General features: G+C 43.2%; 2 non-coding genes and 3 pseudogenes across 2 annotated transcripts; all 5 read left to right on the top strand.

Moving 5' to 3' along the window:
* Nucleotides 1-3,266: 3,266 nt before the first annotated feature.
* Nucleotides 3,267-3,464, top strand: LOC142654266 (U2 spliceosomal RNA). Its single transcript, XR_012848965.1, has one exon. It is a non-coding gene; the product is annotated as a U2 spliceosomal RNA (small nuclear RNA).
* Nucleotides 3,465-10,477: 7,013 nt separating this feature from the next.
* LOC142654265 (U2 spliceosomal RNA) lies at nt 10,478-10,675 on the top strand. Its single transcript, XR_012848964.1, has one exon. It is a non-coding gene; the product is annotated as a U2 spliceosomal RNA (small nuclear RNA).
* Nucleotides 10,676-11,961: 1,286 nt separating this feature from the next.
* Nucleotides 11,962-12,072, top strand: LOC142654627 (U2 spliceosomal RNA; annotated as a pseudogene).
* Nucleotides 12,073-13,423: 1,351 nt separating this feature from the next.
* LOC142654016 (U2 spliceosomal RNA) lies at nt 13,424-13,625 on the top strand (annotated as a pseudogene).
* Nucleotides 13,626-19,903: 6,278 nt separating this feature from the next.
* LOC142654190 (U2 spliceosomal RNA) lies at nt 19,904-20,112 on the top strand (annotated as a pseudogene).
* The last annotated feature ends 2,856 nt before the right edge of the window (nt 20,113-22,968 follow it).

Raw genomic sequence — 22,968 nt, 5'->3', positions numbered from 1 at the left:
ACGTTTTAATTGATTTTATTCAAGAAATCTTACCAGGACGTATTTTATTGGTTAAGGCTTTTATTGACGGTGTGAAATGGCAGTTTTTAAATTTTTATGGCTCACCTGATAAAAATGAGAGGGCAGAAATGCTAGAAGTTTTACCTCTTTTTATTAACACAACTGAGCCTTTTATCCTCGCAGGTGATTTTAACTGTATCCTGAGAGGGGAACGCCGGCTTACAAGTGCTACAAGCAGAAATTACGATAAGACCTCTGGACTGCTCAAAAATATGGTGAGCGATTTTAATTTAAAAGATGTTTACAAAGAATGTAACAGGAGCAGTCCAGAGGAAGCCGGCGTTACCTGGAGCAACGCCACCTGTAGCTCCAGGATAGATTTTATATTTTGTAATGAGAACTTACTGCCTTTTAAATGTGAAGTTTTAACCAACGTGTTTTCAGATCATAGGCTTTTATCTTTTTATGTGAAGCGTGATCTTAATAATCTTATTTGTAAGAAGTCCTGGAAGATGAATGTTTCCCTTTTAGATGATCCACAGGTTTTAACCGATTTTATTGAATTTTACAAGAAAAGCAGGCGGGTGAGAGATACCAGAGCTCCCATCAGTGCATGGTGGGAGAAGATGAAAAGTAAAATAAAAGATTTTTTTATTAAAAAGAGTGTGGCAAAAGCCAAAATAAAATATGCTGTTTTTAATACACTAAACACCCGTCTGCAGACCCTGTACAAAATGCGAGACAATGAAATAGAAGTGGAAGCCGACATCACCGACCTCAAAAAGGAGATAGCCCAGTGCCTGGAGCAGAAAGGTAAAGAAATAATCTTTCGTTCAAAAATTCAAAACATAGAGGAGAACGAGACCTGCTCCAGGTACTTTTTTAAAAAAATCAACAACAAAAGGGCTGTCATCAAAAACATTGAAGGTGTGTCGGATGTACAGGGTCTTTTAAGTAAAGTTCATGAGTTTTATACTGACCTTTTTAATGTTAAGACTGTGGATCGTGATTTTATGCGTGACTCACTGAAGGAGATTACCACTGTTTTAGACCCTGCCTCCCAGAATTTTTTATTGCAGGACCTGACGGAGCAGGAGATTTTAGAAACAGTTAAAAGTTTTAAAGCAGGTAAAGTTCCTGGTCCGGACGGTATACCCAGTGAGTTTTATGTAAAATTTTATGATCTTTTAAAAGAAGATTTGTTTTTACTATACGCAGAAGTTTTTAAATCCAAGATGCTGCCTAAGTCCTGGCAGAAGGGTGAGGTCTCCCTATTATACAAGACGGGTGACATCGCAGTTTTAAAGAACTGGAGACCAATAACCCTTCTAAACAGCGACTACAAGATCATGGCTAAATTATGTGCGAACCGGATGAAAGCCATAATACCCCACATAATACATTCCAACCAAGTATGTGGGGTGCCAGGCCGCAGCATCTGGGACAATCTTAACCTTATTAAAGATGTGATTGAGGACACGAGGTCTAGGAAGAATAATTTAGCAATTTTATCAATAGACTTTGAAAAAGCTTTTGACCGTGTCTCTCACTTTTATTTGTTTAAGGTTTTAGAGCGTATGGGTATACCTGAAGGATTTTTATTATCCATCAAAGCCTTTTATAAAAATTGTACAAGTAAGATTTTAGTAAATGGTTTTAAGACACAGGACGTATTTTTAAACTCTGGGGTGAAGCAGGGGTGTCCCTTGTCCCCACTGCTTTTTATATGTGCGTTAGAGCCTCTATTATGCGCAATTCGCCGAGACAAGTTGATACGTGGAGTCCCCCTGCCAGGGGGAGGCGGCATAGAGGCTAAAGCAGTGGGGTACATGGATGATGTAGCGGTATTATGCAGGGACACCCGGTCGCTTCAGAGAGCCCTCAAGCAGATAGAGTTTTATTGCTGTGCTTCCAGTTTTAAGATAAACTTTAGCAAGAGTAGTATTTTAAGCATAGGAAGCATGGTTTTTAGTGACATACCAGTTCCTGTGTCGGATAATATTAAAATTTTAGGAGTCTCCTTCAGTGAGTACGACAATGGTTTTATCAGTTGGGACATGGTGGCGCAGAAAGTAAACAAGAAGATATGTATGTGGAATATGAGGAAGCTTACTATGGAGGGAAAAATTTTAATTATTAAAATGGTCATTTTACCCCTGCTTTTATATCTGAGTATGGTTTTCCCTCCTCCCACGGTTTTACTGAGAAAAATAACCAAAGCTTGTTTTACTTTCTTTTGGAGTTCCAGAATGGAGAAATTAAAGAGAGGAATCGTGATGAAGTCCAAACCAAAGGGTGGCAAAGACTTTCCAGATTTTAATAGGTTTCTTTTACTAAAATTTTTTAGCTTCTGTTTTAATTCCCTTTTTAAAGAGCACTATTGGTCGTTTTATTTACGTTATAATACAGGGTTTTTTATGCGAAGGTGTGGGTGGTTCCAGATTATTTTAACCTCACCTTATGCTTTTAATTTACCCCCACAATACGTAATTTTAGAAAAAATAGTTGCTTTATTTAAATTAAAAGGGAAGAGTATTAATGATCTTAAAAATAGCAAGAAGCTTTTAATCGACCTAAAAAGAGAGGATGCGGTCAGCAGAATAGACAATTTTAACGAAAAACGCAGTGGTTTTATCTGGAAAATGTCTAACATATTTTATCTCTTTAACACACAGAAGGACCTGGCCTGGAGCTGCATTCATCAATGTCTTCCATGCCGGGCATTCCAATACAGAAGAAGATTCGCGAGGTCTGCCGTCTGCCCGAGGGAAGGCTGCCAGGCTGAGGAGACAGTGCGTCATTTACTTTGGACATGTTACTTTGCACAACATTTTTGGAAAAAGATATTCCCTCTTATGGAAAAGATGGCAGACCTGAAGGACTTATGTTACGATGATATTTTATATGGACAATTTGGATGCCCGACCGCGAATCAGAAGACAATAGCATGGAAGACGATGAATTGCGCTAAAGAAGCTCTTTGGAAGGCCAGGAACATCCTTCTTTTTAAACACGACGTTTTAACAACGGATGATGTTTTAGGTCTTTGTTTTAGTGAGATGTATTTATATTATTTAATTGACAGGAAAGCAAATGCCACCCTTCTAAATAAATGGTTTGTGACTGACTGGAACTCCAATAAATAAAGATTTGCCACCATGTCCCCCTATAAATAATAATGTAATTTGATTTTACTATTGTAACAATGTGAAAATGTTTGACGTAATTGTAATGTTATTTATTGTAAAATTGAATTTTTTATTAATAAATCATTGACACCCCCGCGAGGGGGTAGCCAACTGAAAAAAAAATCTGTTCTTATCAGTTTAATATCTGATACGTCCCCTATCTGGGGACCATATATTAAATGGATTTTTAGAACAGGGAGATGGAAATAGAGCTTGCTCTGTCCACTCCACGCATTGACCTGGTATTGCAGTATTTCCAGGACCGGTGCACCCTTCCCTTATGTGTTGACTAAAATCAGATTCCAAAAGTGCTATTTGTGTTTGCTATTGTTTTTGTCTTTCTGATGGGATCTCCCCTTTTAATCCCATTATTTCAACACCTGTTGGACAATGCATTTGTACAGTCATGTGTGATAATGAGCTCATTTATTAAATGCAATTAATGAATACATTGCCACCTCTTGTTGTGTGTGTGTGTGTCTTCTGTGTTTCTGTGTTTCCGGCATTTCACATTGGAACAGCTCATTCACCTTCCTTGTCTTCTCTCCGCCCTCCCTCCCTCCTAGGTAAGTTAAAGAGCTGCACCTGAGCCAGCCACTGATTGATGCAGCACCACAGTCAAATAGTGGAGTGGAGTAGGGGAACAGCAAACAGCCATTAAAGCAGCCAGCCGCCTACCCGCCACAATGGACCTACCTGTGTACACTAGATGGATGTGATGGAATGTACTGTCGTCCCTACATTTCAAGAAGAAGTAAGAATTGCAGTTGCAACAAAGCCTTGCTTGCCTACAAAGAGAGCAGCAATTTGGATTTGTTACTTTGTTACCTGGAAGAATAACAAACTGTGCAAGGATGGAGGTTGTAGGAGCAAGGAGAACAAGTTGTCTGTAAAGTTGGTGGATGCCTATTTTCCATTTTGCAGTCCCTTGTCTCCCTCTTGTGGCCTCCTGGAGGCAACTAGCTGTGCAAAAAAAAGACAGCCTGGCGGCCGGCTGTTGCAGTGTTGCCCTCTCAGGCAACACTGAGTGACTGACTGAGCCGCACCGTCTTATATAAAGTTCAGACGGAACTTTGCACGTGTCATAGTGGAGCCCTCAGGATTCCAGAGCCAGCTTTCTGACATCATAATGGGGCCTCAGAGATAAAAGCCTGGGCCCAGGCAGTGTTGGTCAGTGCTGCTCAGCAGGCAGCACTGGACTGGACTGGACTGGATTACAGCTGATACAAGGTGTGAAGGAACAAGGGGTGGCTGTGGGCATGCACTTGCTGCCGCTGCCAGTGTTTATCTGCATGGCAGGAGGGCATTTGGGCGTTGCCAGGAAGGCGTTTTTATGTAGATTCCTCCTCTTTCAGCACTGCATTGTGGTGCAAGCAAAAGAAGCAAATCCTGTCTGGCTTCCTCTCCGGCCTTTATTCACCTCCCTCCCGCTTAGTAGCTGTAAATGTGTGTGAGCCTGCAGGGCCCCATGGAATTGCCTAGGAGTAGGCTGAATCAATCGCTGCAAGGGGTGAACAGCAGTATTAGGCAGGCTCGGTCAACGCCCGGCCCATTCGGGTTATCGCTTCTCGGCCTTTTGGCTAAGACCAAGTGTATTTATACAGGAGGTTTTTAGTCAGAAGGTGCTCAGGTACCCTCTCTCTCGGCCTCGGGGGATCGTCCAGGTTCGCCTGGACTTCACCCCCGTGCTGCTATTTGGGAGAGAGGCTTAGTCCTGAGCAACGAGTTGCGATCCCCCCAGCCCCTTGGTCTCTGTACGTCAAGGGGCGCAGCGAAAGCTGCGCGGTTCGACCTGGCCACGCTAATGGCAGGCGAACCCGATGCGGTGCCGGTGTACGCCCGGCTGCGAAACTCTGCTAGAGTCATCTTGGCAGAGGGTGGAGGCGGTCCACGAGGTGTCAAGTTCCTCGTCTACGAAATCCTCGAGAAGTTGCTGGCGGTCCGCAAGCATGAAATTTTGGCGATCCAGGATTACCCAAGGCGTGGAGTTTTTGACGTAACTTTTGTTGGAGAAGGTATCCTCCGTGATGCTATGGACAAAGCTGAGAGGGAAAAAGTTCAACTCACGTCTTTGGGAGTCCAGGTAATAGAGCATGCTTTTGAGGTAACCAAACTCGTGGTGATTAAGATGTATTCCCCATATGTGAAGGACCAGGAAGTGGCAGCATTCTTAGCTGCCTACTTCAAGAACATCAAGCTTATGGGGAGAGTTATGAACGAGTGCGGTGTGTGGACCGTCAAGTGGAAGTACTTAGTGACTTTGATAAAGGACCCCTCCACCCAAAATACGAGACTCCCACCGGCTCGTTTTAAAATTGGAACAGTGAATGGCGACCTCTACTTCTCGGGGATGCCAAACTTCTGCAGGGCCTGCGGTACCTATGGGCATACCAGTTACAACTGCGATGTCACCTGCAGAAACTGCGGAAGCAAAGAGCACACAATAAGAGAATGCATAGGAGAAAAAAAATGTAACTTTTGTCAGAAAACTGGTCATCTGTATTTTTCTTGCCCCTATAGGTGTCAGGTCCGTATTTCACACCGAATAACCACCTCTGTAAATTGAAAGCTGAAGGCATGCCTGGAGAGAAGTACACCACACAAATGTCTGAGGTACAGCTTCAATGTCAGCCAGGAGCAACTGAACTTTATTCAGAACAAAGAAACACACACAGAGAAGACACATGCCCCTCCCTATAGATGTGTGACTTGCTTGAATTCCATTGGCTCTTCTGCTGTAACTTTTGCTATACATTCTTCTGCACACTCCTCTTTGCATTCCAGGGGGCGGTGTCTTCCATAGGTGTGTCCGACATGAACAAAGAACTTGTTATATATATCAGTATATTACACAAAGAACTGAAATGTATATACATATGTGTGAGGATAATATTTTTCAGACAATATACATAGTAATGATCCCTGACAGTGGTACCGAGGCGAAGAAGATGAGCAACCCGGAGCGCCCCCACGTGCTCCACCAGCGGACCAAACCCGTCCCCAGGGAGAGGAACAGACCAGCCACACGAAAGAGGAGAGAGGTACCTGGGCTTCAAAGGTGCGAGGGACTGGAGCCAAAACAGGTACCTCGCAGCCAGCAACCTTGGAGGATAAAGGGGAGCCCAGTGCGAAGGAAAAGCGGCAGACTAAGCGGAAGGCGGAAAAGGAGCAGGCCGGAAAAACTGAGGCATCCCAGAAGGCTGGTTGCTCAGGGGGTGCCGGGCCTGCTCCAAGCCCTGGGTCTCTGGCATCCTCGTCGGATGAAGAGGACGAGGTGCCGGTGGGTCCCCGTAAAAAAGGGAGGCAAGCCAGAGTCAGTAGGGGGGAGACAGGGGAGGAGCAGATGGACACAACGGTGAAAAACGATACGGCTCCTCCTAGAACCCCCTCCTCGCCGCGACTGGTGAGGAGGGCGGGCACTGTTCCCCCCGTGGAAACTGACACCCCACCTTGTGCGCAACCTCCCCCTCCAGAAGGGCCTGCACGGTCCCAGGGGGGAGGTGCGAGCCCCCTAGGGGACCCACCCGACCTAGACGGTCAACCGTTTGAGACCCAGGGAGATCCGAATGAGTTTGGGCTCCCCGTACGCAGAGGTTTGGTTGCTGGCGTTACCCTCAGCGAAGGTAGTTCCTCTCCTTCGTTCTCCCTCCTGACAAATGATTCGGACGGGGGCGGGTATCTGAGCCCAAGTGAGATATTTGGTATTGCTGGTGGAGAAAATTTGTGATTTTAAGATAACGCTACTATTTATTATTTTAAAATCAAACACGCATTCAAAACTCCACAATGTCTGAACTAAAGGGAATATCCCTCAACGTGAGGGGCGCCAAGTCCAAAGTAAGAAGGGTTGCTCTCTTCAATTTTTTATCTTGCCTGGCAGCCTCTGTTTTTTTCCTGCAGGAGTGCGGTATTCCCCATACGATGAAGTACACCAAATATAAAGAAGATTGGAAATATGGTCCATCCGTCTGGTCTGGATCAAATGAGTCCAGATCAGCAGGGGTCGCCATTCTTTTTAAGGGAAACGTTTTAATTGATTTTATTCAAGAAATCTTACCAGGACGTATTTTATTGGTTAAGGCTTTTATTGACGGTGTGAAATGGCAGTTTTTAAATTTTTACGGCTCACCTGATAAAAATGAGAGGGCAGAAATGCTAGAAGTTTTATCTCTTTTTATTAACACAACTGAGCCTTTTATCCTCGCAGGTGATTTTAACTGTATCCTGAGAGGGGAACGCCGGCTTACAAGTGCTACAAGCAGAAATTACGATAAGACCTCTGGACTGCTCAAAAATATGGTGAGCGATTTTAATTTAAAAGATGTTTACAAAGAATGTAACAGGAGCAGTCCAGAGGAAGCCGGCGTTACCTGGAGCAACGCCACCTGTAGCTCCAGGATAGATTTTATATTTTGTAATGAGAACTTACTGCCTTTTAAATGTGAAGTTTTAACCAACGTGTTTTCAGATCATAGGCTTTTATCTTTTTATGTGAAGCGTGATCTTAATAATCTTATTTGTAAGAAGTCCTGGAAGATGAATGTTTCCCTTTTAGATGATCCACAGGTTTTAACCGATTTTACTGAATTTTACAAGAAAAGCAGGCGGGTGAGAGATACCAGAGCTCCCATCAGTGTATGGTGGGAGAAGATGAAAAATAAAATAAAGGATTTTTTTATTAAAAAGAGTGTGGCGAAAGCCAAAATAAAATATGCGGTTTTTAACACACTAAACACCCGTCTGCAGACCCTGTACAAGATGAGAGACAATGACATAGACGTGAATACCGACATCACCGACCTCAAAAAGGAGATAGCCCAGTGCCTGGAGCAGAAAGGTAAAGAAATTATCTTTCGTTCAAAAATTCAAAACATAGAGGAAAACGAGACCTGCTCCAGGTACTTTTTTAAAAAGATCAACAATAAAAGGGCTGTCATCAAAAATATTGAAGGTGTGTCGGATGTACAGGGTCTTTTAAGTAAAGTTCATGAGTTTTATACTGACCTTTTTAATGTTAAGACTGTGGATCGTGATTTTATGCGTGACTCACTGAAGGAGATTACCACTGTTTTAGACCCTGTCTCCCAGAATTTTTTATTGCAGGACCTGACGGAGCAGGAGATTTTAGAAACAGTTAAAAGTTTTAAAGCAGGTAAAGTTCCTGGTCCGGACGGTATACCCAGTGAGTTTTATGTAAAATTTTATGATCTTTTAAAAGAAGATTTGTTTTTACTATACGCAGAAGTTTTTAAATCCAAGATGCTGCCTAAGTCCTGGCAGAAGGGTGAGGTCTCCCTATTATACAAGACGGGTGACATCGCAGTTTTAAAGAACTGGAGACCAATAACCCTTCTAAACAGCGACTACAAGATCATGGCTAAATTATGTGCGAACCGATTGAAAGCCATAATACCCCACATAATACATTCCAACCAGGTATGTGGGGTGCCAGGCCGCAGCATCTGGGACAATCTTAACCTTATTAAAGATGTGATTGAGGACACGAGGTCTAGGAAGAATAATTTAGCAATTTTATCAATAGACTTTGAAAAAGCTTTTGACCGTGTCTCTCACTTTTATTTGTTTAAGGTTTTAGAGCGTATGGGTATACCTGAAGGATTTTTATTATCCATCAAAGCCTTTTATAAAAATTGTACAAGTAAGATTTTAGTAAATGGTTTTAAGACACAGGACGTATTTTTAAACTCTGGGGTGAAGCAGGGGTGTCCCTTGTCCCCACTGCTTTTTATATGTGCGTTAGAGCCTCTATTATGCGCAATTCGCCGAGACAAGTTAATACGTGGAGTCCCCCTGCCAGGGGGAGGCGGCATAGAGGCTAAAGCAGTGGGGTACATGGATGATGTAGCGGTTTTATGCAGGGACACCCGGTCGCTTCAGAGAGCCCTCAAGCAGATAGAGTTTTATTGCTGTGCTTCCAGTTTTAAGATAAACTTTAGCAAGAGTAGTATTTTAAGCATAGGAAGCATGGTTTTTAGTGACATACCAGTTCCTGTGTCGGATAATATTAAAATTTTAGGGGTCTCCTTCAGTGAGTACGACAATGGTTTTATCAGTTGGGACATGGTGGCGCAGAAAGTAAACAAGAAGATATGTATGTGGAATATGAGGAAGCTTACTATGGAGGGAAAAATTTTAATTATTAAAATGGTCATTTTACCCCTGCTTTTATATCTGAGTATGGTTTTCCCTCCTCCCACGGTTTTATTGAGAAAAATAACCAAAGCTTGTTTTACTTTCTTTTGGAGTTCCAGAATGGAGAAATTAAAAAGAGGAATCGTGATGAAGTCCAAACCAAAGGGTGGCAAAGACTTTCCAGATTTTAATAGGTTCCTTTTACTAAAATTTTTTAGCTTCTGTTTTAATTCCCTTTTTAAAGAGCACTATTGGTCATTTTATTTACGTTTTAATACAGGGTTTTTTATGCGAAGGTGTGGGTGGTTCCAGATTATTTTAACCTCACCTTATGCTTTTAATTTACCCCCGCATTACGTAATTTTAGAAAAAATAGTTGCTTTATTTAAATTAAAAGGGAAGAGTGTTAATGATCTTAAAAATAGCAAGAAGCTTATAGTTGACCTAAAAAGAGAGGATGCGGTCAGCAGAATAGACAATTTTAACGAAAAACGCAGTGGTTTTATCTGGAAAATGTCTAACATATTTTATCTCTTTAACACACAGAAGGACCTGGCCTGGAGCTGCATTCATCAATGTCTTCCATGCCGGGCATTCCAATACAGAAGAAGATTCACGAGGTCTGCCGTCTGCCCGAGGGAAGGCTGCCAGGCTGAGGAGACAGTGCGTCATATACTTTGGACATGTTACTTTGCACAACATTTTTGGAAAAAGATATTCCCTCTTATGGAAAAGATGGCAGACCTGAAGGACTTATGTTACAATGATATTTTATATGGACAATTTGGATGCCCGACCGCGAATCAGAAGACAATAGCATGGAAGACGATGAATTGCGCTAAAGAAGCTCTTTGGAAGGCCAGGAACATCCTTCTTTTTAAACACGACGTTTTAACAACGGATGATGTTTTAGGTCTTTGTTTTAGTGAGATGTATTTATATTATTTAATTGACAGGAAAGCAAATGCCACCCTTCTAAATAAATGGTTTGTGACTGACTGGAACTCCAATAAATAAAGATTTGCCACCATGTCCCCCTATAAATATTAATGTAATTTGATTTTACTATTGTAACAATGTGAAAAAGTTTGATGTAATTGTAATGTTATTTATTGTAAAATTGAATTTTTATTAATAAATCATTGACACCCCCGCGAGGGGGTAGCCAACTGAAAAAAAAATCTGTTCTTATCAGTTTAATATCTGATACGTCCCCTATCTGGGGACCATATATTAAATGGATTTTTAGAACAGGGAGATGGAAATAGAGCTTGCTCTGTCCACTCCACGCATTGACCTGGTATTGCAGTATTTCCAGGACCGGTGCACCCTTCCCTTATGTGTTGACTAAAATCAGATTCCAAAAGTGCTATTTGTGTTTGCTATTGTTTTTGTCTTTCTGATGGGATCTCCCCTTTTAATCCCATTATTTCAACACCTGTTGGACAATGCATTTGTACAGTCATGTGTGATAATGAGCTCATTTATTAAATGCAATTAATGAATACATTGCCACCTCTTGTTGTGTGTGTGTGTGTCTTCTGTGTTTCTGTGTTTCCGGCATTTCACATTGGAACAGCTCATTCACCTTCCTTGTCTTCTCTCCGCCCTCCCTCCCTCCTAGGTAAGTTAAAGAGCTGCACCTGAGCCAGCCACTGATTGATGCAGCACCACAGTCAAATAGTGGAGTGGAGTGGAGTAGGGGAACAGCAAACAGCCATTAAAGCAGCCAGCCGCCTACCCGCCACAATGGACCTACCTGTGTACACTAGATGGATGTGATGGAATGTACTGTCGTCCCTACATTTCAAGAAGAAGTAAGAATTGCAGTTGCAACAAAGCCTTGCTTGCCTACAAAGAGAGCAGCAATTTGGATTTGTTACTTTGTTACCTGGAAGAATAACAAACTGTGCAAGGATGGAGGTTGTAGGAGCAAGGAGAAGTTGTCTGTAAAGTTGGTGGATGCCTATTTTCCATTTTGCAGTCCCTTGTCTCCCTCTTGTGGCCTCCTGGAGGCAACTAGCTGTGCAAAAAAAAGACAGCCTGGCGGCCGGCTGTTGCAGTGTTGCCCTCTCAGGCAACACTGAGTGACTGACTGAGCCGCACCGTCTTATATAAAGTTCAGACGGAACTTTGCACGTGTCATAGTGGAGCCCTCAGGATTCCAGAGCCAGCTTTCTGACATCATAATGGGGCCTCAGAGATAAAAGCCTGGGCCCAGGCAGTGTTGGTCAGTGCTGCTCAGCAGGCAGCACTGGACTGGACTGGACTGGATTACAGCTGATACAAGGTGTGAAGGAACAAGGGGTGGCTGTGGGCATGCACTTGCTGCCGCTGCCAGTGTTTATCTGCATGGCAGGAGGGCATTTGGGCGTTGCCAGGAAGGCGTTTTTATGTAGATTCCTCCTCTTTCAGCACTGCATTGTGGTGCAAGCAAAAGAAGCAAATCCTGTCTGGCTTCCTCTCCGGCCTTTATTCACCTCCCTCCCGCTTAGTAGCTGTAAATGTGTGTGAGCCTGCAGGGCCCCATGGAATTGCCTAGGAGTAGGCTGAATCAATCGCTGCAAGGGGTGAACAGCAGTATTAGGCAGGCTCGGTCAACGCCCGGCCCATTCGGTTTATCGCTTCTCGGCCTTTTGGCTAAGATCAAGTGTAGTACTTTAGGGTATTGCCTTGTTTCTTGGTCAGGAGGTGCCCTGGTACCCTTTTCCTTGGCCTGGGGGGATCGTTTCTCTTAGGAGAGACTTCACCCCTCTGCTGCTATTGGGGAGGAGGATTAGTCCAGGGCAACGGGGAGCGATCACCTGCCTGGTACTCCGGTACTGAAGGTATTTCTTTGGAGATTGCTGGAATTCTTTTGGAGCAGGATGGAGGAAATTCCCGAACATATGCGAACCAGGAATGCGGTCCGGTTTTTCGTGGAGGAATCTGAGAGGCAAAGGAAGGATTTGGAGTACATCACGAAGGTCCTTTTGTTGGATTTCTTTCAGCTGGAGAGATCGTGCATTTTGGCGGTGATGGACTATCCGAGGAGAGGGTGCTTTGACGTTACCTTCGCTACAGAAGAAATTTATTCAGATTTTTTGGAACGCTTGAAGGAAGGTAAAAGGGACCCAAGACTTGTGGGTGTGAAGGTAACACCACATTTTGTGCCAAACAAGAAGTTGGTGGTCGTAAAGATGTTTTCGCCTTACGTGGAGGAAGAGGACATTAAGTCATTTCTCACTAAGTTTTGTGAGGAGGTGGTGGGAAAGGGGAAAGTGTTTAACCCCTTTGGATTTTGGACTGGGAAATGGAAATTTCTTTGTAAATTTGTGAGAATTGGTGAATCTAGAAACCTATTGTTTCCTCCAGCGCGGTTTAAGATTGGAAGTGCATGTGGAAATTTATTTTTTTTGGGAATGGATATGTTTTGTTTGAATTGTAAAGATTATGGTCATGAGAGAGAAACGTGTGAGAAAGTAATGTGTACAAAATGTCTGCAAGAGGGGCATAAGTATAATGAATGTCAGAAAGGGAAAGTATGTAATATGTGTGGAGAGGAGGGGCACATATTCAAATCATGCCCAAAGAAAAGCAAACGTGAGGTACAAGAGGAAAATAAGAAGATAGTCAAAAGAAAGGAAGCGGAAGTTAGTTTGGAAGAAGGAAAGCTTCAGAAATTGGAAGGAAGTGGGCAAAGTGATGAGAAAAAAAGGAAAAAAGCAGAGAGAAAGAAAAAAAGTGTCATTTCAGAAGAGGAAAGAGCAGAAAGAGACAGGTTACTGGAAGAAGTAAAGCAGTTACGTAGTAAAATTAATTTTGAAAAAATGCGGAGAAGGGTGCGGCTCTGTGTAAGAGAAAATTTACCAGGGTTTCTTGAACGGTATGGTGTGCCAACGTGGTTAGCGTGCATTGTAAACTGTGAATGGGATGGTAATGATTTGCAGGAACATTTAGTGGATATGTTAGGAACTATTGCTGTTAAAAAAGGAATGTTTTTTTGATTTCTTAAAAGGAAAAAAGGAAAGAGGAAAACAAAAGTTAATTATACGTTTTCAGTTTTCATTGTGATGATCTAAGTCTTTTTTATTTTGAATTTTATGATTTTTAAGACGTGATCTGAATGAAAAAAAAAAAAAAAAAAAAAAATCTGTTCTTATCAGTTTAATATCTGATACGTCCCCTATCTGGGGACCATATATTAAATGGATTTTTAGAACAGGGAGATGGAAATAGAGCTTGCTCTGTCCACTCCACGCATTGACCTGGTATTGCAGTATTTCCAGGACCGGTGCACCCTTCCCTTATGTGTTGACTAAAATCAGATTCCAAAAGTGCTATTTGTGTTTGCTATTGTTTTTGTCTTTCTGATGGGATCTCCCCTTTTAATCCCATTATTTCAACACCTGTTGGACAATGCATTTGTACAGTCATGTGTGATAATGAGCTCATTTATTAAATGCAATTAATGAATACATTGCCACCTCTTGTTGTGTGTGTGTGTGTCTTCTGTGTTTCTGTGTTTCCGGCATTTCACATTGGAACAGCTCATTCACCTTCCTTGTCTTCTCTCCGCCCTCCCTCCCTCCTAGGTAAGTTAAAGAGCTGCACCTGAGCCAGCCACTGATTGATGCAGCACCACAGTCAAATAGTGGAGTGGAGTGGAGTAGGGGAACAGCAAACAGCCATTAAAGCAGCCAGCCGCCTACCCGCCACAATGGACCTACCTGTGTACACTAGATGGATGTGATGGAATGTACTGTCGTCCCTACATTTCAAGAAGAAGTAAGAATTGCAGTTGCAACAAAGCCTTGCTTGCCTACAAAGAGAGCAGCAATTTGGATTTGTTACTTTGTTACCTGGAAGAATAACAAACTGTGCAAGGATGGAGGTTGTAGGAGCAAGGAGAAGTTGTCTGTAAAGTTGGTGGATGCCTATTTTCCATTTTGCAGTCCCTTGTCTCCCTCTTGTGGCCTCCTGGAGGCAACTAGCTGTGCAAAAAAAAGACAGCCTGGCGGCCGGCTGTTGCAGTGTTGCCCTCTCAGGCAACACTGAGTGACTGACTGAGCCGCACCGTCTTATATAAAGTTCAGACGGAACTTTGCACGTGTCATAGTGGAGCCCTCAGGATTCCAGAGCCAGCTTTCTGACATCATAATGGGGCCTCAGAGATAAAAGCCTGGGCCCAGGCAGTGTTGGTCAGTGCTGCTCAGCAGGCAGCACTGGACTGGACTGGACTGGATTACAGCTGATACAAGGTGTGAAGGAACAAGGGGTGGCTGTGGGCATGCACTTGCTGCCGCTGCCAGTGTTTATCTGCATGGCAGGAGGGCATTTGGGCGTTGCCAGGAAGGCGTTTTTATGTAGATTCCTCCTCTTTCAGCACTGCATTGTGGTGCAAGCAAAAGAAGCAAATCCTGTCTGGCTTCCTCTCCGGCCTTTATTCACCTCCCTCCCGCTTAGTAGCTGTAAATGTGTGTGAGCCTGCAGGGCCCCATGGAATTGCCTAGGAGTAGGCTGAATCAATCGCTGCAAGGGGTGAACAGCAGTATTAGGCAGGCTCGGTCAACGCCCGGCCCATTCGGGTTATCGCTTCTCGGCCTTTTGGCACGATCCCGTGTCAAGAGGAGGTCAGCATGTCATGCCCTTGGCCTTTTGGCATCGCCACTTCGGTGGCTTAAGCCAACTGCTGCTATAAGGGGGTAGGCTGGGTGATCAACTGTCGAGCGATCATGGGAGCTAGGCTTCGATACGCTGGGATCGGGGAAACCCGGATCAAGAATGGATTTGGCATTGACGTACCCTTGAACAAGAAGGACCTTTTTTCATTGAAACACCTGGTGAATGAAGTCATTTTCAAGACCCTCAACGTGAGTAGGAACGACATCCTTTGTCTTCAAGATCCCAGAGGTAATCGCTTCACTTTGGTTCTTAAAAGTTTGAATGCTTGTTACAACTTGTATGCCGCGATTAATGCTAACTTGCAAAACCCTGGGTTGGATGGACTTATCTTCACCGTTTTATATAACAACGATGTTCCACTGGTTGTTTTGATGTACAATCCTTATGTGATGGTGGATGATATTACTTCCTTCTTAAAGAAGTACTGCTCTTACGTCAGCTATTCTCACCAGGTGTTAAATGCTGAGTCCCTCTGGACAGGGAAGCATAAATTTTTTGTGAGATTTGAGGAGGATCCTTCAGGGCCTCTGGGTGTGAAATACCCTCCTAGGAATTTTGCCATCGGCCGGGACAAAGGCTACTTATTTTTTCCCCAGCCTCCTGTGTTTTGCAGGAAATGTAAAAGGTATGGCCATGTTCACGAAGATTGTACGCAAGAAGGTGTTACCTGTAACAAATGTAATCAGGACGGTCACCTGGCCAAGGATTGCAAAAACCCAATTGTGTGTAACATGTGCAGCATTGTGGGTCATGCCTTTAAAGACTGTCCAGAGCGTGCTAAAAACAGAAGGGTTAGGACTCTGGCGGAAGTAGTTGCAGGTGAACCTGGCAGTATGAGGTCTAATGTGATTCAGGGCCCAGCTGCCCAGGGAACTGAGGAGTCGGTGCCTGCCCTGGTGTCTGATGGGACTCTCCTTGAGTTAAATCGGTCTGGAAATACGCTGGCTGATGAAATGGAGGTAGCACCTGTTGAGAAAGACCTGCCTCACCCCTCTGATGACCTGACTGGGTTGAGAGGTGATGGGGAAGTGGATGGTTCTATATCCAAATCGCCTGTCTTTTCCTGGGAAGGAATTCTGGTGGAACAACAAGGTGAAGGTGGTCAAGGGGACTTTTCAACTGCACTTGTGAGGCCTTCTGAGGAGGAGGAAGGAGGTTCATCTTCTAAGAGACTTCGCACCATGTTGTCTCCTCTGAGTGAAGATGGAGTGAGCCCGGATAGGGGAGTCTACCCCATTTCTCACTTTCCTGAGGACTTTCCTTTTTTAGGAGAAGACGTGGACAAAGCTATCTTTGTGTCCGGTTGTCAGCCACCAGGAGGTGTAGGCTGATTAAACAGTGGGGTATTGGTGGATATCTACGGAAAAAGATCAAAATATGGACCCCAAAATTACACTTAATGTCTTATCCTTGAATGTCAGGCAAATTACATCAAAGCCTAGACGTGCTGTTGTGCTGGACTATGTTAGGAATCTTGGGGCAGAGATCATATGCCTGCAAGAGTGTGGTATATCTGAGTCACTGGGGGAGGGGGATTGGCCATATGGGCAGTATGTCTGGTCAGGATCTACTTCCAATAAGAATGATGGGGTGGGGATCCTATTAGGAAATATGGGTATGGATCTGGAGAGTTATACAGTGGTGGAAACAGGTAGATGTGTAATTGCAGTGGTATGTTGCAGGGGAGTTAGGGTTAGGGTGGTGAATACTTATTGTCCTATAGATAGAGCAAAAAGGCTGGCGTTGTTGGAAAAGCTAAGTTTGTTCTTACCTGGAAGGATTCCTACCTTTTTTTTGGGAGACTTTAATTGTTCTTTTGATGGGGATGGTCTGGATGTAACTGGGAAAAAGCTTAACCAACTTATATCTGATTTTTCTTTTATAGATGCAGCCGAATTGTCATTGGGTAAACCACCACCGCCAACATATAAATCAGATAGAGGGGGTATTGAGTCAAGAATTGATCGTATTTGCATATCTAAGGGTTTAGTGTGTAATAAGATGGTTCAGAATGAGGTACCTTTTTCAGACCATGTATGTTTACGGGTATGGGTGGAGGTAAGTAGTAAACTTTGTTTTGGGAAAGGGGTGTGGAAGTTGAATACTAGATTATTGGAGGATGTTGAAGTGATGGATGAGTTCAAACGAAAGTATGATGTGTGGAAGGGAGAAAAAGATAGTTTTGTGGATGTGCTTAAATGGTGGGATTGGATGAAAGGGCAGATTAAAAATTTTTTTGTGAGATGGGGATACAAGCAGGCTGCTAGGAAACGTAACCAGTATAAGGAATTGAATATTAGGATAGAATGGTTGCGGAAGATGGGTGAGAAGGGAATTGATTTGAGTGATTTGCTAGAGGAGGCAAGGAACGAGTTAAAGCAAGTTTTGGAAAGAAAGGGAAAGGAGATTATTTTTAGGTCTAAAGTGGAGTTCTTAGATAAAAATGAAAAATGCACAAGGTTTTTTTTCAAGAAAATGTGTGGTAAGAAAGATGATATGGATGAAATTGTTAATGCGAAGGGGGAGCGTATAGTGGGTATGGATGTGTTAAAAGTGGTGGAATCGTTTTATTCAGAACTATATGGCAAAAAGTGGATTGATATCGGGTTGATGGATGAAGTTTTGAATGGTTTGGAAAATGTTCTTAGAGAGGAGGATTGTGTGGGGTTGAATGAGGATGTAACGTCTGAAGAAGTAAAGAAAGTGATAATGAGTGCGGGGAAAAATAAAACACCTGGTAAAGATGGCATTCCTGTGGAATTTTATGTGAAGGCCTGGGAGATAATAGGGTTGGATTTGGTGGAAGTATGTAAGTTTATATGGGATAAGGGGGTTTTGTGTGAGTCTATGAAAGAGGGTGTGATTGTTTTGATTTATAAGAAAGGGGATAAGAAGTGTTTGGGTAATTGGAGACCGATTTCACTGCTGAATGTGGATTATAAATGTTTTAGTAAAATTTTGGCTAATCGTATGCGTGAGGTGGTAGGAAAGGTTGTGGGTGAAGACCAAGTCTGTGCTGTGCCAGGTAGGAGTATGTCTGATAATTTGGTTTTGCTGAGAGATTTGATTGGGGACTGTATGAGTAGGAAACAGAAGTGTATGATGCTTGCGTTAGATTTCGAAAAGGCGTTTGATAGAGTGTCGCATGTGTTTATGTTTGCTGTACTTGTTAGGATGGGCTTCCCAGTGAGGTTTTTGGAAGGTGTGAAGTGTTTGTATAGGGATGTGTCAAGTGAAGTGTTGGTGAATGGTAATTTAAGTTCAAAAGTATGTGTGAGATCTGGGGTAAGACAGGGGTGCCCTATGTCCCCAGTTTTGTTTATTTGTGTGATCGAAAGTTTGATGTGTTTGGTAAGAAAAGATAAAGTGGTGAAAGGTTTTTTGATCCCAGGGAGTGGAGGTAAATACGTTAAAATTCTGGGTTATATGGATGATGTTGTGGTTATGAGTGATTGTATGGCTGGGTTGAATAGAGCAAAATTATGGTTGGATTTTTTTTGTGGGGCATCAGCTTTTAAGGTGAATTGGGATAAGTGTGTCTTTAAGTGCTTTGGGGATAGGAGGGTAAGTATGGAGGGAGTGAGGAATGAAGTGGGTGCAGTAAAAGTGTTGGGGATACAGTTTAATGAGGACTTGAGAGGGAATGAGAGTTGGGATGAATGTGGCAAGAGGATTGAGAAGAAATTGAATTTTTGGAGACTTAGAGACCTGACTTTATCAGGGAAGGTGTTGATAATTAAGACAGTGATTTTGCCTATTTTGGTTTTTGTGGCTAGTATTTTTCCCTCCGCTAGTAGGAAAATCAAAAAGTCAGAGAAAATGGTGTTTACCTTTCTGTGGGGAAGTCAAATGGAAAAGTTGAAGCGTGAGTATGTTTATAAGTCTTGTGAGAATGGAGGTTTGGATTTTCCGAATGTGGAGGTCTTTCTTGGGTTAAATTATATTAAAACAGTGGTGGGGCTCTTGGGGAAAGGAAATAAGAGTGCGTATATGGTAAGGTATATGGCCGGTTGGATGCTTTATGGGTTAAATTGGTTTAAGAGAGACGCTACTGTGCCTGTTGCTTATGTATGTCCGGTATGGTATGTTGTGATTGAAAGGTTCATTAGGAAATATGATTTGATTGCAGTGCCTATGGGTGGGTTTCTGGATAAGAAGGCTGTGCTAAAAAGATTGTGTGTGAATGAGGTTGTGTGTAACATTGTGGGTTTGCGAGGAGAGGATGTTGTGGATACTTGGAAGAAGTTAGGCGTGAGAGGTATGTCCAATAGACAAAAGGACATAGTGTGGATGGCGTTGCATGATATATTGCCTGTTAGAGATGTGCAGAGGAGGAGAATGCTAGTTAGATTTGAGGTGTGTCCAAGGGTTGGGTGTAATTCACGGGAGACTGTTAGGCATCTTTTTTGGGACTGCAATTATTCGTATGAGGTATGGAGGAGGATGGGTGGCGTCTGTAAGGAGTTAGCTGGGGTGAAGTTTGTGGATTGGAAGGTTGCGATGTTTGCTATAGGGGCTTGTAACAGAGTAAGTGATAGGATCTTATGGTTGATTATGGTGTGTATAATGGAAAGCTTATGGGATGTACGTAATTTAGGTGTTTTCAAACATAAGTGGGTACCCATTGGTGAGTGTGTGAGGATGGTTTTGTCAAGACTATACGTAGTCTATCGTTGGGATAGTCAGTGCGGTGGTGGTATAGACGCAGAGGGGATATGGAAATTTAAGAAGTGGAGAAGGTTGGTGAAATATAGCTAATTGATAAGATTTATTCCTGTTTTATTTTTGTTCTTCACAATCCTTTCTGTGTCTTGATTATTATTGTTTGGAATAAAATAGCCATGATGATGTACGACTAAGGCAACTTATGCCTTAAAATGCAAAATGGTTTGTGTACTGTTGCTTTAAGTTAAACTGAATGGTTATAAAAAAAAAAAAAAAAAAAAAAAAAAAATCTGTTCTTATCAGTTTAATATCTGATACGTCCCCTATCTGGGGACCATATATTAAATGGATTTTTAGAACAGGGAGATGGAAATAGAGCTTGCTCTGTCCACTCCACGCATTGACCTGGTATTGCAGTATTTCCAGGACCGGTGCACCCTTCCCTTATGTGTTGACTAAAATCAGATTCCAAAAGTGCTATTTGTGTTTGCTATTGTTTTTGTCTTTCTGATGGGATCTCCCCTTTTAATCCCATTATTTCAACACCTGTTGGACAATGCATTTGTACAGTCATGTGTGATAATGAGCTCATTTATTAAATGCAATTAATGAATACATTGCCACCTCTTGTTGTGTGTGTGTGTGTGTGTCTTCTGTGTTTCTGTGTTTCCGGCATTTCACATTGGAACAGCTCATTCACCTTCCTTGTCTTCTCTCCGCCCTCCCTCCCTCCTAGGTAAGTTAAAGAGCTGCACCTGAGCCAGCCACTGATTGATGCAGCACCACAGTCAAATAGTGGAGTGGAGTAGGGGAACAGCAAACAGCCATTAAAGCAGCCAGCCGCCTACCCGCCACAATGGACCTACCTGTGTACACTAGATGGATGTGATGGAATGTACTGTCGTCCCTACATTTCAAGAAGAAGTAAGAATTGCAGTTGCAACAAAGCCTTGCTTGCCTACAAAGAGAGCAGCAATTTGGATTTGTTACTTTGTTACCTGGAAGAATAACAAACTGTGCAAGGATGGAGGTTGTAGGAGCAAGGAGAAGTTGTCTGTAAAGTTGGTGGATGCCTATTTTCCATTTTGCAGTCCCTTGTCTCCCTCTTGTGGCCTCCTGGAGGCAACTAGCTGTGCAAAAAAAAGACAGCCTGGCGGCCGGCTGTTGCAGTGTTGCCCTCTCAGGCAACACTGAGTGACTGACTGAGCCGCACCGTCTTATATAAAGTTCAGACGGAACTTTGCACGTGTCATAGTGGAGCCCTCAGGATTCCAGAGCCAGCTTTCTGACATCATAATGGGGCCTCAGAGATAAAAGCCTGGGCCCAGGCAGTGTTGGTCAGTGCTGCTCAGCAGGCAGCACTGGACTGGACTGGACTGGATTACAGCTGATACAAGGTGTGAAGGAACAAGGGGTGGCTGTGGGCATGCACTTGCTGCCGCTGCCAGTGTTTATCTGCATGGCAGGAGGGCATTTGGGCGTTGCCAGGAAGGCGTTTTTATGTAGATTCCTCCTCTTTCAGCACTGCATTGTGGTGCAAGCAAAAGAAGCAAATCCTGTCTGGCTTCCTCTCCGGCCTTTATTCACCTCCCTCCCGCTTAGTAGCTGTAAATGTGTGTGAGCCTGCAGGGCCCCATGGAATTGCCTAGGAGTAGGCTGAATCAATCGCTGCAAGGGGTGAACAGCAGTATTAGGCAGGCTCGGTCAACGGCCGGCCCATTCGGGTTATCGCTTCTCGGCCTTTTGGCTCAGATCTGTAGTGGGTTTGAAACCATTAGGCAAGGTTCCTACAGTGGAAACCTACCTGCTCGGCCTTTTCGGTTTTCGGACCGAACTGCTGCTATTGAGGGGTGGCTGAAAGCTGTAGTGCCTTTTCCTTAGGAGGATCCGGATTCTTTTCGTGGAGGGAGAAATTCTTTGGACGTGGGATTCTGGATTATCGATTTGGATCAGGAGGCGATCGAGCTTGGATTTCTGGGCTGTGAGTATATTTTTCATTTGGAACGATGGAAGGAAGATCGGATAATTTCCAGGACTTCTTTGCGGATGATACTCCTTTGAAGGACACGATTCGTTTTGTCATCTCGCCGCAATACCGCCAGGTAAAAGAACTGGGGTTTCTTTATTCCAATGTGTTTGGTCCTATCCTGAAGATCAAGGATGGGGATTATTTTTGTGTTCAATCGTTTAACTCCCGTGGAATTCACGATGTTACTTTGAACTCTTGTGGGATTTGTGAAGCAGCGTATGCTCTCTATGAGCGAAATAGAGGACATGCTATGTTGGAGGGAGTAAAGGTCCTTCCTTTGTTTCAATATCAATATAAACTGCTGACAGTGCAAATGTACAACCCATTTATTTCTGATATGGAAGTCACATCTTTTTTGTACAACTTTTGTGAGAAGGTGACCCTTAAGAAACATGGGATTACTAATTTCGGTGCATGGAATGGGAAAAGGATCTACAGTGTGGTCTTTAAAAAAGATCCGACTGCTGAGGGGGGTGTTCTGAGACCACCCCCTATTATTTTCATCAACAGGAGTAGGGGTTATCTTTTTTTTACGGGGATGCCCCAATACTGTCGTAGATGTCGCAAATATGGACATGCTGACATGGCCTGTAAGCGTTGCATGAAATGCCATGATTCCGTTCATCAGGAAACAGATTGTCCTAAAAAAAGAGTGGAGGAAATTTTGTCAGATGAGGACTTCGTGCCTCCAGAAGAGGCGCAGGCTCCTATAGGTTCTGTGGTACAGAATAAGGGCAAGGAAAAAAAAGAGGAAAAAAAGAAGGATAAAAAGAGCTCCCAGGGGAAAACAAAATCCTCAGGTGTGGAGGCTTCAGTGGTAGAAAAAGAGAAAAAAATATCAAAAGAGAAAAAGGAGAAGAAAAAAGAGGAATTAACTGTGGTGTTGGAGACTCCCCTTTCACCCCCTGGGCAAGCAGGTTCGTCTGGTGCTCAGGAGGAGATGGAGGTGGCAACAAAAAGTTTAAAAAGATATACTAGAGAAGAAGAGAAAGTGAGTGATGAAGAGACTGACCAAAGTGGGAAGAAAAGCAAGGTTTATGATCTTCTTGGAGATATTTCTCCCTCTGACTCATCTGGAGCTGAAGATCTGAAGATTGATACTTCTCCACCATTTATCGATGAGGGCGGGGGAGAAAGCCCTGGCATCTTGGTTAAAAGATGATCAGGGCTGCCTCCCTGAATGTTCAGGGGTTTAATAACCAATATAAACGTACAGCCATTTATGATTTTTTTAATAATGAAAATTATGACTTTGTTTTCTTACAGGAA

Source organism: Rhinoderma darwinii, chromosome 5, assembly GCF_050947455.1.
Source record: "Rhinoderma darwinii isolate aRhiDar2 chromosome 5, aRhiDar2.hap1, whole genome shotgun sequence".
Lineage (NCBI taxonomy): Eukaryota > Metazoa > Chordata > Amphibia > Anura > Rhinodermatidae > Rhinoderma > Rhinoderma darwinii.
This window is presented reverse-complemented; position numbering and strand designations above follow the sequence as displayed.